The sequence below is a fragment of the Mustela erminea genome, chromosome 9 (genome assembly GCF_009829155.1).
Source record: "Mustela erminea isolate mMusErm1 chromosome 9, mMusErm1.Pri, whole genome shotgun sequence".
Lineage (NCBI taxonomy): Eukaryota > Metazoa > Chordata > Mammalia > Carnivora > Mustelidae > Mustela > Mustela erminea.
In genome coordinates this window covers 67,855,197-67,867,252 of record NC_045622.1, presented here as the reverse complement: position 1 = coordinate 67,867,252, position 12,056 = coordinate 67,855,197, and the positions used below count along the sequence as shown (strand labels likewise).

Here is a 12,056-nt window from a genome sequence, read left to right as displayed (position 1 = left end):
TCTTGCCCCTGGGAGGCTGCTGCTATGAGTCCACTTTCTTTATCACTTATACCCAACTTCTCAAACCCAAAAAGCTTATTGCACTCCTTTCTGGATTTTTTTTTTTCCCCAAAACACAGCCAAAGTCCCACCCCTCCATGAGGTGAAATGTGCCCAACCCCGGTACCCCTGGACAACTCTTCTCTGGCCCCTCTCTCCACATCTATCGCAGAAACAGTGAAATGTCGCTTCTCCTTTTCTGCCCGTACTGCAGGCTTCTCGGAGCCGTGTCAATGATAACTTCCTTGCTCTTTTTTCCAAATATCAATTCTCAATAGCATCATTCGGGAAGAAGGCATCGAGCAGACTTACCAGTGAAGATCTAGGAGTCCACATTTGAAAACTTAAGTTTGGGTCCAAAAGTGTGCACTCCAGCCAGCACCACCTAAAAGCCAAAGAAATAAGAGTTTAGCCTTAAGAGAGAATATTTATACATTGTCTTTGCATGTATAACCCCCAATAGGTTTTGATTCACCATCCTCTCAGGAAGCCCATTTCTGTTACTTGGCCTAGAAAATCACGCTCCTCTTCCCAATCCACTGGACAATGTTTTCCCCCAGAAGGCCAGGCACCTCCCACTCTCAGTTCCCATGGAACTCAGGTGAGACATTCATGGTAACACATGATATATGGAAGCATAATTTCTTATTTAGGAATGGGGGTCTCTAGAGTATAGGCTTTTCAAGAGAGGGGACCTATTACATTTATTCCTTCTCTTACACCACCGGCTAGAACACCGTGGGCATGTAGGTCGTCCTCAAGAAGTATTTGTAAAATGAGTGAAAAAATAACTTGTTCAATACATTAACATGGACCTGGGTGTTGAAAATCTGCTAGGTCACAATTTTCCCTAGAGAAATGCATGCCTTAATCCCATTGGTTTCAATAATGGTTTAACAGGAAGGATTAGTGACATTAATCTTCTAAATGCACACCTTTGGAATGGCACTCCCCTGGGCAGAGGGCCTTCTGAGGCTCCCAGAGTCTAAGAAAGCAAGCTCGACTCCACAAGCAGCCTGTCGGGCCTGTACCAACGGGCCCAGCCTGAGTCCACAGCCTCGGCTCGCACGGCCTCCACTACTGACCCAACAATCCAGACAAACACAGCTGATAGCAGATCTCTTCCCCTTCTGCCTTCCCTCCAGCTGGAAGTGTTTCTTCCCTTCTGTCTGTATTATCTCCTATTGAAATGCCATCCATTTCCAACATTATATCCCAGACCAAGTTCATGATGGGGCCACTAGGTTTTTTCCTCCCAACTGTGTGTGTGTTGGGGGTGGGAGGGTAAAATACACATGACATAAACTTGATAACGGTAACCACTTTCAGGTGTACAGCTCAGTGATTAAGTACATTCATGTTGGGTAACCGTCATCACTGTCCATCTCCAGAACTCTTTCCCACAAAACTGAAACACTATACCCATTAAACAATTAACTCCACTTTCTCCCTTCCCTGCCACAAGTCTCTGAAACCCAGTAAGCTTTCGTGGAATGACTAAATGATGAATGAAGACATGAATAAATCTGACCTCAACTCTCTCCACAAGAGTCAGAAGTACCATCCCTTTCTACTAGACAGCCCTGTCCTCCTCTTTCTTGGATTTATTTTAATCAGTCTTAAATGATCTGTTTTGCACAACTGTATTCTTCTTCAGTGGGGAAACTGTGACTTATTTGAAAGGTTAAGCTGGGGTCCAAATGCAAGCATCTGGCCTGTCCTCCGTGTTGCTGGAGCCAATGAGCAAGTCTTAGACCTTGTCTAACGACTTTGGATACCAGTAAACCATTTCTTCTGGTTTGATAACCCTTTTCACTTGGCTTCCAGGATAGCACTCTTGGTTTTCCACCCACCTCACTAGCTACTCTTTTCCTTTGCTGGTTCTTCCTTATCTCCCCACCTCTTAATGTCAGAGTGCCCAGGGCTCAAGCCTTGTTCTCATCTCTTCTCTGTAAATCTTCAGTCACCCCAACCCACCCCCGCCCTCAGTGGTCTCACCTAGTGTCTGGGATTCAGGTATCATTTGTATGCTGAGGATGATGCTCAGATTTCTCTCCAAGCCCGGACCTCTCCTCTCAACTCCTGGCTAGTAGGATATATCCAACTGCCTGATTCCAGAAAGATGTCACCTAGACAGGAGCTCTGTGTAAGTCATGTTCAGGGTGTCAAACTTAACATGTCCAATGCAGAAGCCTGGCCTTCCCCCAGGTCTGCTCCTCCAAGCCCTCCCCATCTCAGTTAAGACAGCATTCTTCCAGTTGCCCAGGCCAAAATGCTTAGAACCATTTTCATCTCCTTTCACTTATGCCATAGTCCAGTCCTCACCAACACGGGTTTGTATTTCAAAATATATCCAGAACAGAACTATTTCTCGCTCCTCCCAGCATTACCAATACAGATGATTGCAGGAGCCTCTCAACGGGTGTACCTGTCTCCCCGCTTTGGCTCTTGGTGTCACTCCTCCCTCCATCCACAGTCAATTCCCAGTTGAGAAGGGAAATGGTCATAACATCAGTCAGACTGGGTCATAACTTTGCTCAAAATCCCGAAAGGCCTTCCTAGCAAGGACAGTGGCAAAGGAATGAATGTTTCTAACATAGAGCTGCAGGCCCAGGAGCAGGCTTGGGGGAGGAAGGGTCTTCAGGCCAGGGTCTTCCTGCCATCCATCGCTCAACCGGCAGTCACAGCTGCAGCTCCTGTCATCTGAGTTCATAAAGAAGGGCAACTTTTTAAAGGGAGAAGAATACAATCAATCAGCTTTCTTTCCCAGTTAAGGCACCACAAAAAGTCAACAACACTCACATTTCTCAAGAAGCGAATAAGGTATGTCAACTCTGCCAGCACTTAATAACTAGTTTCCAGAGATAAAGCTAGCCTTCTGGAGAACAGTTATTAACCCCTTGGTGGCAGTGTTGGGGGGGTGATCCTCCTCAAGCCCCTCTTCTTCCTTCGTCCTCCAGTTGGTCACCAAGCCCTACAGCCCGATCGTCTCTAGACTTTCTCCCAGTCCTCCTCTTTACCGATGCTGTGGCTGGAGGTGAAGTCCAAATGAAACCAACTAAGGACTTTATTTAGCTCAGGTCTCATCCGCTCTCCTTGAAGCCCCAGTGACAACCTCCTAACCTCTCTCCTCCCCTCTAGTCACTTACTTATTTCCAACTGCAGCCCCAGACACAGTGTCCGAAATGATTTTAATAAAACCTAAATTTGACCCAGTTGCTTGTTTACAATTCTCTGAAGAGTTCCTACACTGATGTACTATAAATTCTTCAAAACATATTTACAGTAAGCCATGGTAAATATTCTTTTTTTTTATCTTCCATAGACCGTTTTCTTCCACCTTCTTAAAAAGACCACAAATGCCCCACTAAGGGCAGGCCAGTGACGCAGCCCATAGAGTCCTCCATGCCCTGGCAAGAGTGATAGGATAAGCATACCCCGAACCTAAGCCCATCTGAGACTTTGTCCAGACCTGGCATACAGAGGCAGCCACTTTACCGCAGTTGCTGAACTGGGGCTGTCGGGAGAGGAGGGTGGTCTGTCCGCGGGGGCAAAGACTGATGACAAACATACAAAGAACAGAAGACAGCAGCCAGATGGACCCCCAGTGGCACCAACTCCCTTCCTAGAACTTCCTTTTGTGAACTCCTACAGCATCCCGCCCAGTTATGGAGCCGAGAATGACCCACTTTCGTGTCAGCCAGCGGGGGTCCCAACAGGTCCATCATGCCATTACCCGTACCTGTGTCCTTTCCCCACATTGTTTCCTCTGCCCGGAGCACATGCCCCTTGCTTGGATCTTTACATAGCAGCCAGACTTGTAGCTCTAGGGAGCCCTCCCTGAAGGGTAGCGTCCTTAGTCTCATTTCCCAGCTGTGCTCTAAGATGCCTGGAATATGCCCACTCTGCTGCAGTCAAATGCCTCATGGCCTTCCCAGTCTTAGCTGGTTGCCCAAGCTAGAAACCGCACCCTCAACCTAGTCTCCTTGCACTTCCTTGTTCCCATGTGGACTTTCCTCTCCTTCCTTTCTGTCCCATGTCTGTTGTCACAACATGAGACCCCATTATCTACTACCTGGACCCAGGGGACAGCCTCTCGGTCTCTCTGCCACTCCCCTACCCACCCATGGCTCTACAGCCCTCCAACCACCTACAGAATCCAACCTCTGGGATCGTAAGGCCCCCCACAAACTGGCCCCAATATACTCTCTAGCTGCTCCCAACCACCGGTGCTTCCAGGAAGATGGAGTGCAATGGAAACTCCTGGACAGTGTATTTAATGCGAACGTAAGCAATGTCGGAAAGGCAGAGTGAAGAAGGCAGACCCATTAGTGATCTCAGGACCTCAGGAATGAATGACACCATAGTGAGGTCCCTGCATTCTCTTTCTTTTTACTGTGTGTGTGTGTGTGTGTGTGTGTGTGTGTGTGTGTGTGTGCCTCAGACATCCCAGACTTGGAACTGAAAAAGTCAGCAATCTAGAAACGCAGAATGCACACATGCACTCTAACACACACACAAAGTGTGTGCCCTCTAGCAAGACAGAAAACTTTTAGATAGTAGCCACTCTGTTGCAAGCCAGCACCACAGAAAACCCCACTTCACCCCCACTCATACCAGCAAAATGCAAAGACATCTGCCAAAATCCCTACAGTTAAGTCTCCTTGATGGTGGAAGACGGCCTTTCCCCCGAGAGTAGGAACAGACAATGATGTCTACTCCTACCAGTCTTATTCAGGATGGTCCTAGAGGTCCTAGTCAGCACAAAGGACAACAAAGAGAAATAAAAAGCACACAGATGGGCAAAGAAGAAATAAACAATTCCTCCATTTGCAGACGATATGACTGCCTATGTAGAAAATCCTGAGGAATACACAAAAGACATTCCTAGAACTAATTAGTGAGTTTAGCAAGGATGCAGATACAAGATAAGAAAATTTTTAAAAATCAGTTTTATTTCTATATACTAGCAATGAACACATGGACACCAAAATTAAAAATACGATGCCATTCACAATTGCTAAAAAGAAATACTTAGGCGTAAATATACTGTCTTCCAACGAATCATTCTACAGTCTATCCACATGGGTCTACCTCTGCCACAAGGGCAGGAACAGTATTGTTTTGCTCTCTGGTGAAAACAAAAGACCTAGCCAGCACCTAGAAGGCATACAACATTTGTTGCCATGACTCACGCCCTACTCTGTTTAAGACAGACTTTTCTCCCCTTTATGCTCCCACTGAGATCACTGACTATTAAAAAGTTCCACCTCTGGCTTCTGCCTCAGCTGGTCATCATGGCCCAGGAAGTCCCAGAGAAGCTGTTTCCATTCCCACTCCCAAAGACACACGAGCTCTAACATTACAGACAGCAGGGATTGGAAGTCATTTCTACAGGCATCTCTCAGCCACCCAGAGAGAACATCAGGCCCTTCCACATCAGTCCAAAGGGGTTCCCAAGGTTTGGCCAGAAGACTCCAGATGGTGATGCGTGACCAATGCTCACCTAGTCTCATCCATGCTCTGTGCTGGGAGGAGTCACGGGTACTGTTCCACTGTCTGAAAACTCAGAACGTGGATTGAGGTGCCTGGGCGGCTCGGTCAGTTAAGCAGCCAACTCTTGGTTTCGGCTTGGGTCATGATCTCAGGGTGGTGGGATGGAGCTCCACCTTGGGCTCCGTGCCTAGCGAGGAGTCTGCTGGAGACTCTCTCTCCCTATCTCCCTCTGTCCCTCCCCGGTGTTTGTGTGCACTCTCTCTCTAAAATAAACAAATCTTAAACAACAACAACAACAACAACAAAAAGACTATGAATTGCCCAGCTGTGCTAAAGAAAGTACTCTGCAGGAGGAAAGCCAGCTGTGAGATAGGTCAGGGCCCAGAGGGCATTCCGATTTCTTCTCGCCCCAGAATTTCCCCTCTTATTTCAATGGGGAGAAAGTGAGACTAACAATCATTAGGCAAAAGCCAAAACCTCAGAACAAGACAGACTCTTCTCTCTGTGTCACCCACACCCACAAACCACCAAGCCCACAGCAAGCCCCCCAGGACAGATCTCAAATCCTGACCCCACCACCACCCCTCGAGAGCTGGTTACACTCGTCACTGACGAGGGCAACTCCAACAGACTCTACCCTCTCTTCCCTCACTCAATTTCAACACATCAGCCAGAGGGATCTTTTTAAAATGTAAATCAAACCATGTCAGCCCTCTCTCCAAAACCCTGCCACATTCCCAGCCTGCCTGGTCATTCCCAGTTGAACCAAGTCTTGACGATGACTCCAATGGTTCAACCTTCATGACATCCCTGCCCCCACTTTCTGCCACTCTCCTTCCCATACTCCAGCCACGCTGGCCACCTTGACCCTGCGGTTCCCACTCCCTGATGCCCTTTCCCCAGTGACACACACAACTCACTTCTTCACTTTGTTCACTATGACATATGCTCTGCTACAAGTTCACGAAAACCCATTTCCTCTCTCTTGGGGGCACATGGCTAGACCCTAGTTCCTATCAGCCTCCCCCGCAGGTAGAAGCAAACACGGGACTGAGTTCTGACTAATGGGTGAGAGAGACACAGACTTCTTCCAGATGGACCCGTAAAAACTTCCTGACAAGACCCTCTCTCTTCTTACTCATCCTCCAGCGGAATGGGAAGCAATCTAAGGGCCTCAAAGAAGGCAGAGACATAAGATACAAGGGGCGGAGGATGTCTCTCAATAATCACAAGGAAGGAGCAGCCACACCAGACTCTTTCTGTACGAGGTAAATAAAGTTTTACCGGAAACGAAGAAATAAAGTCTTCTTGAGTTGATACTCTGGGATTTGGGGCTGTTTGCTACGTCACCTAATAGTTTGGTCTTCTCCTCAATGAGACTTTCTTTAACTACTCTAAAATTCTCCCAACACATCGTAGACAACCAAACTCTTCGCTTATCTCTCACCATAGTCTTTATCATCATACTGGGTAATGTACATTTTATTTATTTATTTTTTCTCCATCTCCCAATTTTGAATGTGAGCCAAAGGCAGGAAATTTTTGTGCTTTTTTCCCACCCTTTGCTGTATCCCCTGGGTCTACAACAGTGCTTTGCCATGTTGTAGACAATCGCTTGATGTTGAATGAACAAATACACGAATGTATGAATGAGGTACCTGGGCTCCAAGCTCAGAAAGGCCTCAGGTGAGGCCCAGCTCTGCCACTGATTAGCTGTGTGTCCCAGGACAAGCTGTTCTACCTCTTTAATATGCATTTTTCATCTGTAAAGTGAGGCAAGTAATATTACTTTCTTTATAGAGACTGGGAATAATTGAGATCATGAACATACATCCCTTAGCACAGGGCCGGGTAACAGCTCAGTCTCCGTAAATGCTGATTGCTACCCTTATCAGCTCCAGAGGACAGGACTGGGTGTCAGGCCCTAGCAAGGTCATTGGCAGGAGTTGAATGGATATATACATGCACAAACTCTTCTGGGAGAAATCGTGACAAACACCGAGGCAGTGAGATTTAAGAGTTGCCTAAAAGTTCACAGTAAATTGCCAACGATCAGAAAAACATGACAACTGGTGTCAGGGGTGATGAAAAGTGTGTGCAGAATCTGCAGAGAAGTGCGACTATGGAAAGAACACCACCCAAATGATGAGAGATCGCTTTGTGCCTTTTAAGAAACAATTTTCACAGCAAACCTCAGAGAAAAGAGAGGCCTCTTGCATCATGGGGACAAGGTAATAAGGTTATAAAAATGGAACTCAAATAAACCACACACAGGGCCCACATGGGCCCAATTTTCCAGAAAAAAAAAAACAGCGATTGCTACAGCATTCAGATAAGGGAGTCACACTTGGGCCTCTGCATTGCCAAGAGCTTTCAAATACCATTAGGCTGCAGAAAAGCCAGGTTTAGGCTGCAGGTTTGCCAGATTAGCAGAGCCAGCTCTCACCTGCCCCTCTCTGTCATGCACACCTCTTTCTACTGACATGAGGACACAGACAACGATACCCAATGCCTGTGCCCACTTCCCCACCTTCAACACACAGAACCATCCAGAATGGACAGCACATCGCTGTCTGCAGCCGGATGCCCTCTCCAAAGGCCCACCCGGCTCTCTCCTTGCCTCAGACTTGCTCTTAAATCTCACCTCCTAGAGCGCTACTGGCCTTTGTGCTGGGCCCCGTTGACAAACCCCCTCCTTGAAGCTCTTTTCTTCCTGTGGCTCCTCTCGCTCTCAGCAAACTCCCCCACTCCCACCCCTGCAATCCCTCTCATCTCCACCCTGAGCAATCTTCCACCTGTGTACCCCCGATCACTGGCACTCCAAACCTCTGGTTCTAGTGTCTGCTCTCCCCCTCTGTCAGAGGCAGGCCAGCTTTGGGGTTAGAAGCAGAGATTCTAGAGCCAAATCAACTGGGTCTGATCTTCGCTCTACGGCAGCATGGTCTTGGGCAGCTAAAGAATTCCTTTATGTCTATTTCTTCATCTGTGAAATGGAGGCAATGATAGTACCTGCCTTGGGTCACTGTAGAGATTAGATGTGTTAATAGATAGGAAGAGCTTAGAACCATGCCTGGCATCTGATACAGACCCGAAAACAACAGTTTCAGCCAAACCCGAGACATATCTCCATGTCCTTCCACTTCCATCCCCTTTATCCACCTTTTAGCTTTGCTGGCAACGTCCAGTCCCCATGCCAGCCAGTCCTTTAAGGTGCCGACAAAAGCATCTCCTCCACACCCCTTCCCTGACCCTCCATCTACCACCCTCCCTCCCCCTTCCCACACTAGCCTCCAGAGGAGGTGGAACTCCGCCCCTTCCCTAGCAGGGGGAGGCTGACTGCCCTGGACCCTCTCCTTAGCTGCCGGTGAAGGATCCTCAGTTTCGACTTCTTTTATCCTTCCCACTCCCAGTTCATGAGCTCCTCCGAAATAAGGGTTTCTTCTTCCCCAATTTTTATTCCCCGCAACCTTGTGTGCTGGGAAGACTCAGCTGACATCTGCTGGATTAGGTTGAAACGGTCTACGTACTCATGAACCAGCAACTGAAATGGCAACAACAGATCATCAGGGCCCAGGAAGCCTTCCCCGCCACCCCAAAGCCACACGGATTCCAGGCTAAAAAGAGCACGTTAGTGACGCTCATTTGTCGGTTTCATTCTGGTCGTTTCCTTATGACCAACAGAAAGCCAAACCCTCCTGGCAAGCTTGCACCTGCTTCCACTGCTGAGAGCACTTCCTGACGGGCTCACTCTGGCTTAAGGAGACGTGTTTATTAGTTTGTCTGTTTGTGAAAATCCCATTTACTTTTTCTTGTTTTAGGGCATTTCTCGAAAACATCATTAGGAAGGGATCACTGTTTATTTTATTCTACTGTTTTAATCACAGCATCAAAGCTATAGAGACACAGAATTCCTCAATTTGAGCTGACAAATTACTCCTTAAGACAATGTACTGGCTCACCTCCACACTTAGGGACAAACAGGTCAGGTATTAATTGTAAATATGTAGCCTTTCTCTTCTGTCTCATCCCACGTTACTGTTGCCCTGCTTCTTTGTTCATGGAAAACACAACAGAAACATTCCTAGCATTGAAAGTAAAATTCAAATATATCTTCACAACATTTTTCTTGAAAAAGGGAATTCCGATTCTCTATCTGATCTTGGGCCGTTGCCACTAGGCTAGATAAATGCCAACCTAATAAAATGATTCTGGAATACACAAAGACAGCTAATGCAGCATTAGCCGAAAGAAAAAAAATTAAAAGCAACCTAAACGCCCCATAATAAACTCACGGCTTATTAAAAGCATTCCCTTGATAGAATATTACACAGCCATCTTAAATGAGCGTGATAAAAAAACAAGGGAGCCACATGGGGCAGGCTGAGGATATAATCTTGAGAGTAAAGGGAGTGCAAACATGCAGGCATATATACTGATCCCCCAGGGGGCACATCAGACTCAGACTTTGAAGTCAGATGCAAAGGAAGATAGGAGAGAGGTGAGAGGAAATCTCACACAACAAGGCCAAAGAGAAAGGTCGCAGCCAGACAAATGAGGCCCCTGGGTATAGGGCAGGGACCATGGTTAGGAGAGCAGAACAGGAAATGGGAAAGGCTCCACAAAGCCAAGGTCATTTCAGGAATTCCATCCCAAAGCAGGCGCAGGGGATGGGAAAAGAACCCTCCCTAGGTCTGCGGAAGGAATCAGTCCCTGGATTAGAGAACTATGTTCAAACCCCTAAGACAAAGTCACGACTAGTCCTCTCCACCCTGCGGCACCAGGACTCAGCCCCACCCAGGCCTCCAGGGCTAATCCTGACCCCAGGCAGGAGGGATTTAAGAGCCTCTAGCTTACCACCCAGGAATTTGGCATGGTGCTAAACTGGCAGATAAAGAAAGCAAACCCCCAAGAGAATGGGTATCTTGACCACGGCCCCGCAGAGAGTTACGGGCTGTGCTCACACTTGAACCTGAGTTTGCCAGTCTCTCGGTTTAAGGTCTGCTGAAGAGCACGCTGGTACAAAACTGACGATGAGTCGGGCTGGTCGGCCCAGCACAACTTGTAGGCACCTGGCTGATTCCAGAGAAACAGTGGCTTATGAATTAATGAGACCACCCAGAGCAGGACAGAAAAATCCCAGTGACCCGGGGACACCAACAGTTCCCCTCAAGGAGATAAAGCTCGCTCCTGCACCCAGTCCATGCTGAAGCCCCACTTCTAACTCCTCAGTCCCAGCACTTTGTTGTCTCAGCTAAAGCTCTGCTGTCCTGTGGGTGCCAATGCTTGTCCCTAATGGCACGGCCTCTGGCACTGGTATGCCACCTGTGGCTCTCACAAGACAACTCCCTCCAGACAGGAGACAATGACTCCAAAGCTCTTCCCCACTTTCCCTGACCCCCTTGATTCTTAGACCTATCCCATCAGAATCCCTAATCTGGACTCTTCCTGCCAAGTACAAGAGGTCAAACTCATTGCCCCAGCATTTACGGTCCTCCCTCACAAGGCCCAAATCGCCTACCAGCTCACGCCTCCCAAGGCACCCACTATTGTCCCCGGACTGGCCAGGGCTACACTCCAAAAGCCGTACTCTCCCAACCCCAGGCTCCCTTGGAGCCAGTGCAAGCTCTCTCTGCTTCTCCCCTGCCTCCTCCAAACTCACCAGTGCTGCTCACATGGTCCCCAGGGAACGAGTGTAAATTAAATCACACTGTCTCCTTGGGGCCGGAACAGCCAAAGGGCCAGACTCTCATGTGTGGAACTAGCAAGTCACCCAGCCACCATCATTCAAAGGACTAGGCACAGGAGGCCTTCTGCTCCCCCTGATTTGTTCTAAAGATATTATTAGAGATTTCATCACTTAAGTCGTTGTCAAACTCTTGGTGCCCCTTGGGAGGGGAAGCACATATGAGGCAGCGATGCTGGAGCCACGACCACCCGTAAGGGCTTGCTGAGTCCCTTGCGCCTGTCATGGCTGCCGGCAGCAGACACTTCCTGAGCGCCTACTCCACGCCGCCCCACAGGTGTGGGGTCCTTAGCACACAAATCCCAACAAGCCCGCCTTCACCCCACAGGACTCTGGGCTCATACAGGGAGAAGAGTGAGACAAGTCCCACTAATGCCACAGAGGGAAGGGCACTGAAGAGCGGAGGAGGCCATGATGCAATCTGGCCTGAGGACGGTTGGTCTCATCCCCTAAGGATGGTCAACACCAACCATGAAAACAACTGCAGAGGGGACTCACTCGGTGTTTCCTACGTGCTAAGCCAATATGCCAGACCCTTCACTTGCTTTAGTGCAAATTTAGTCACACATTCATTAGCCAGCCCCTGCTCGCTGCCAGGCACTGTCTGAGGCTCTGAGGAGACAGCAGCGAGTGAACTAAAGGCTAGTCTCCTCTCTCTCAGCTTGCAGCTTACCTTCTGTTGAGCAAAGAGACAAGAAACCAAATAAGTAAGTAAAATGTAGACTATGTTAGATGATGGTAAGAGCCGAGGGGGAAAATAAATCAAAGGGGAAACGGG

The 12,056-nt window shown here is 48.2% G+C and overlaps 1 protein-coding gene across 10 annotated transcripts in view; it reads right to left on the bottom strand.

Moving 5' to 3' along the window:
- ARNTL (aryl hydrocarbon receptor nuclear translocator like) overlaps positions 1 to 12,056 on the bottom strand; it is a 105,824-nt gene that overhangs the window by 73,961 nt on the left and 19,807 nt on the right. For 9 of the 10 annotated variants that reach the window (XM_032356643.1, XM_032356634.1, XM_032356641.1 and 6 more), the window contains exon 2: positions 352 to 424. The gene's annotated coding sequence lies outside the window, so the exon portion shown is untranslated. Of the gene's footprint in view, positions 1 to 351; positions 425 to 2,037; positions 2,169 to 12,056 lie in introns of all 10 variants that reach the window. The other variant, XM_032356632.1, reaches the window with a different exon arrangement.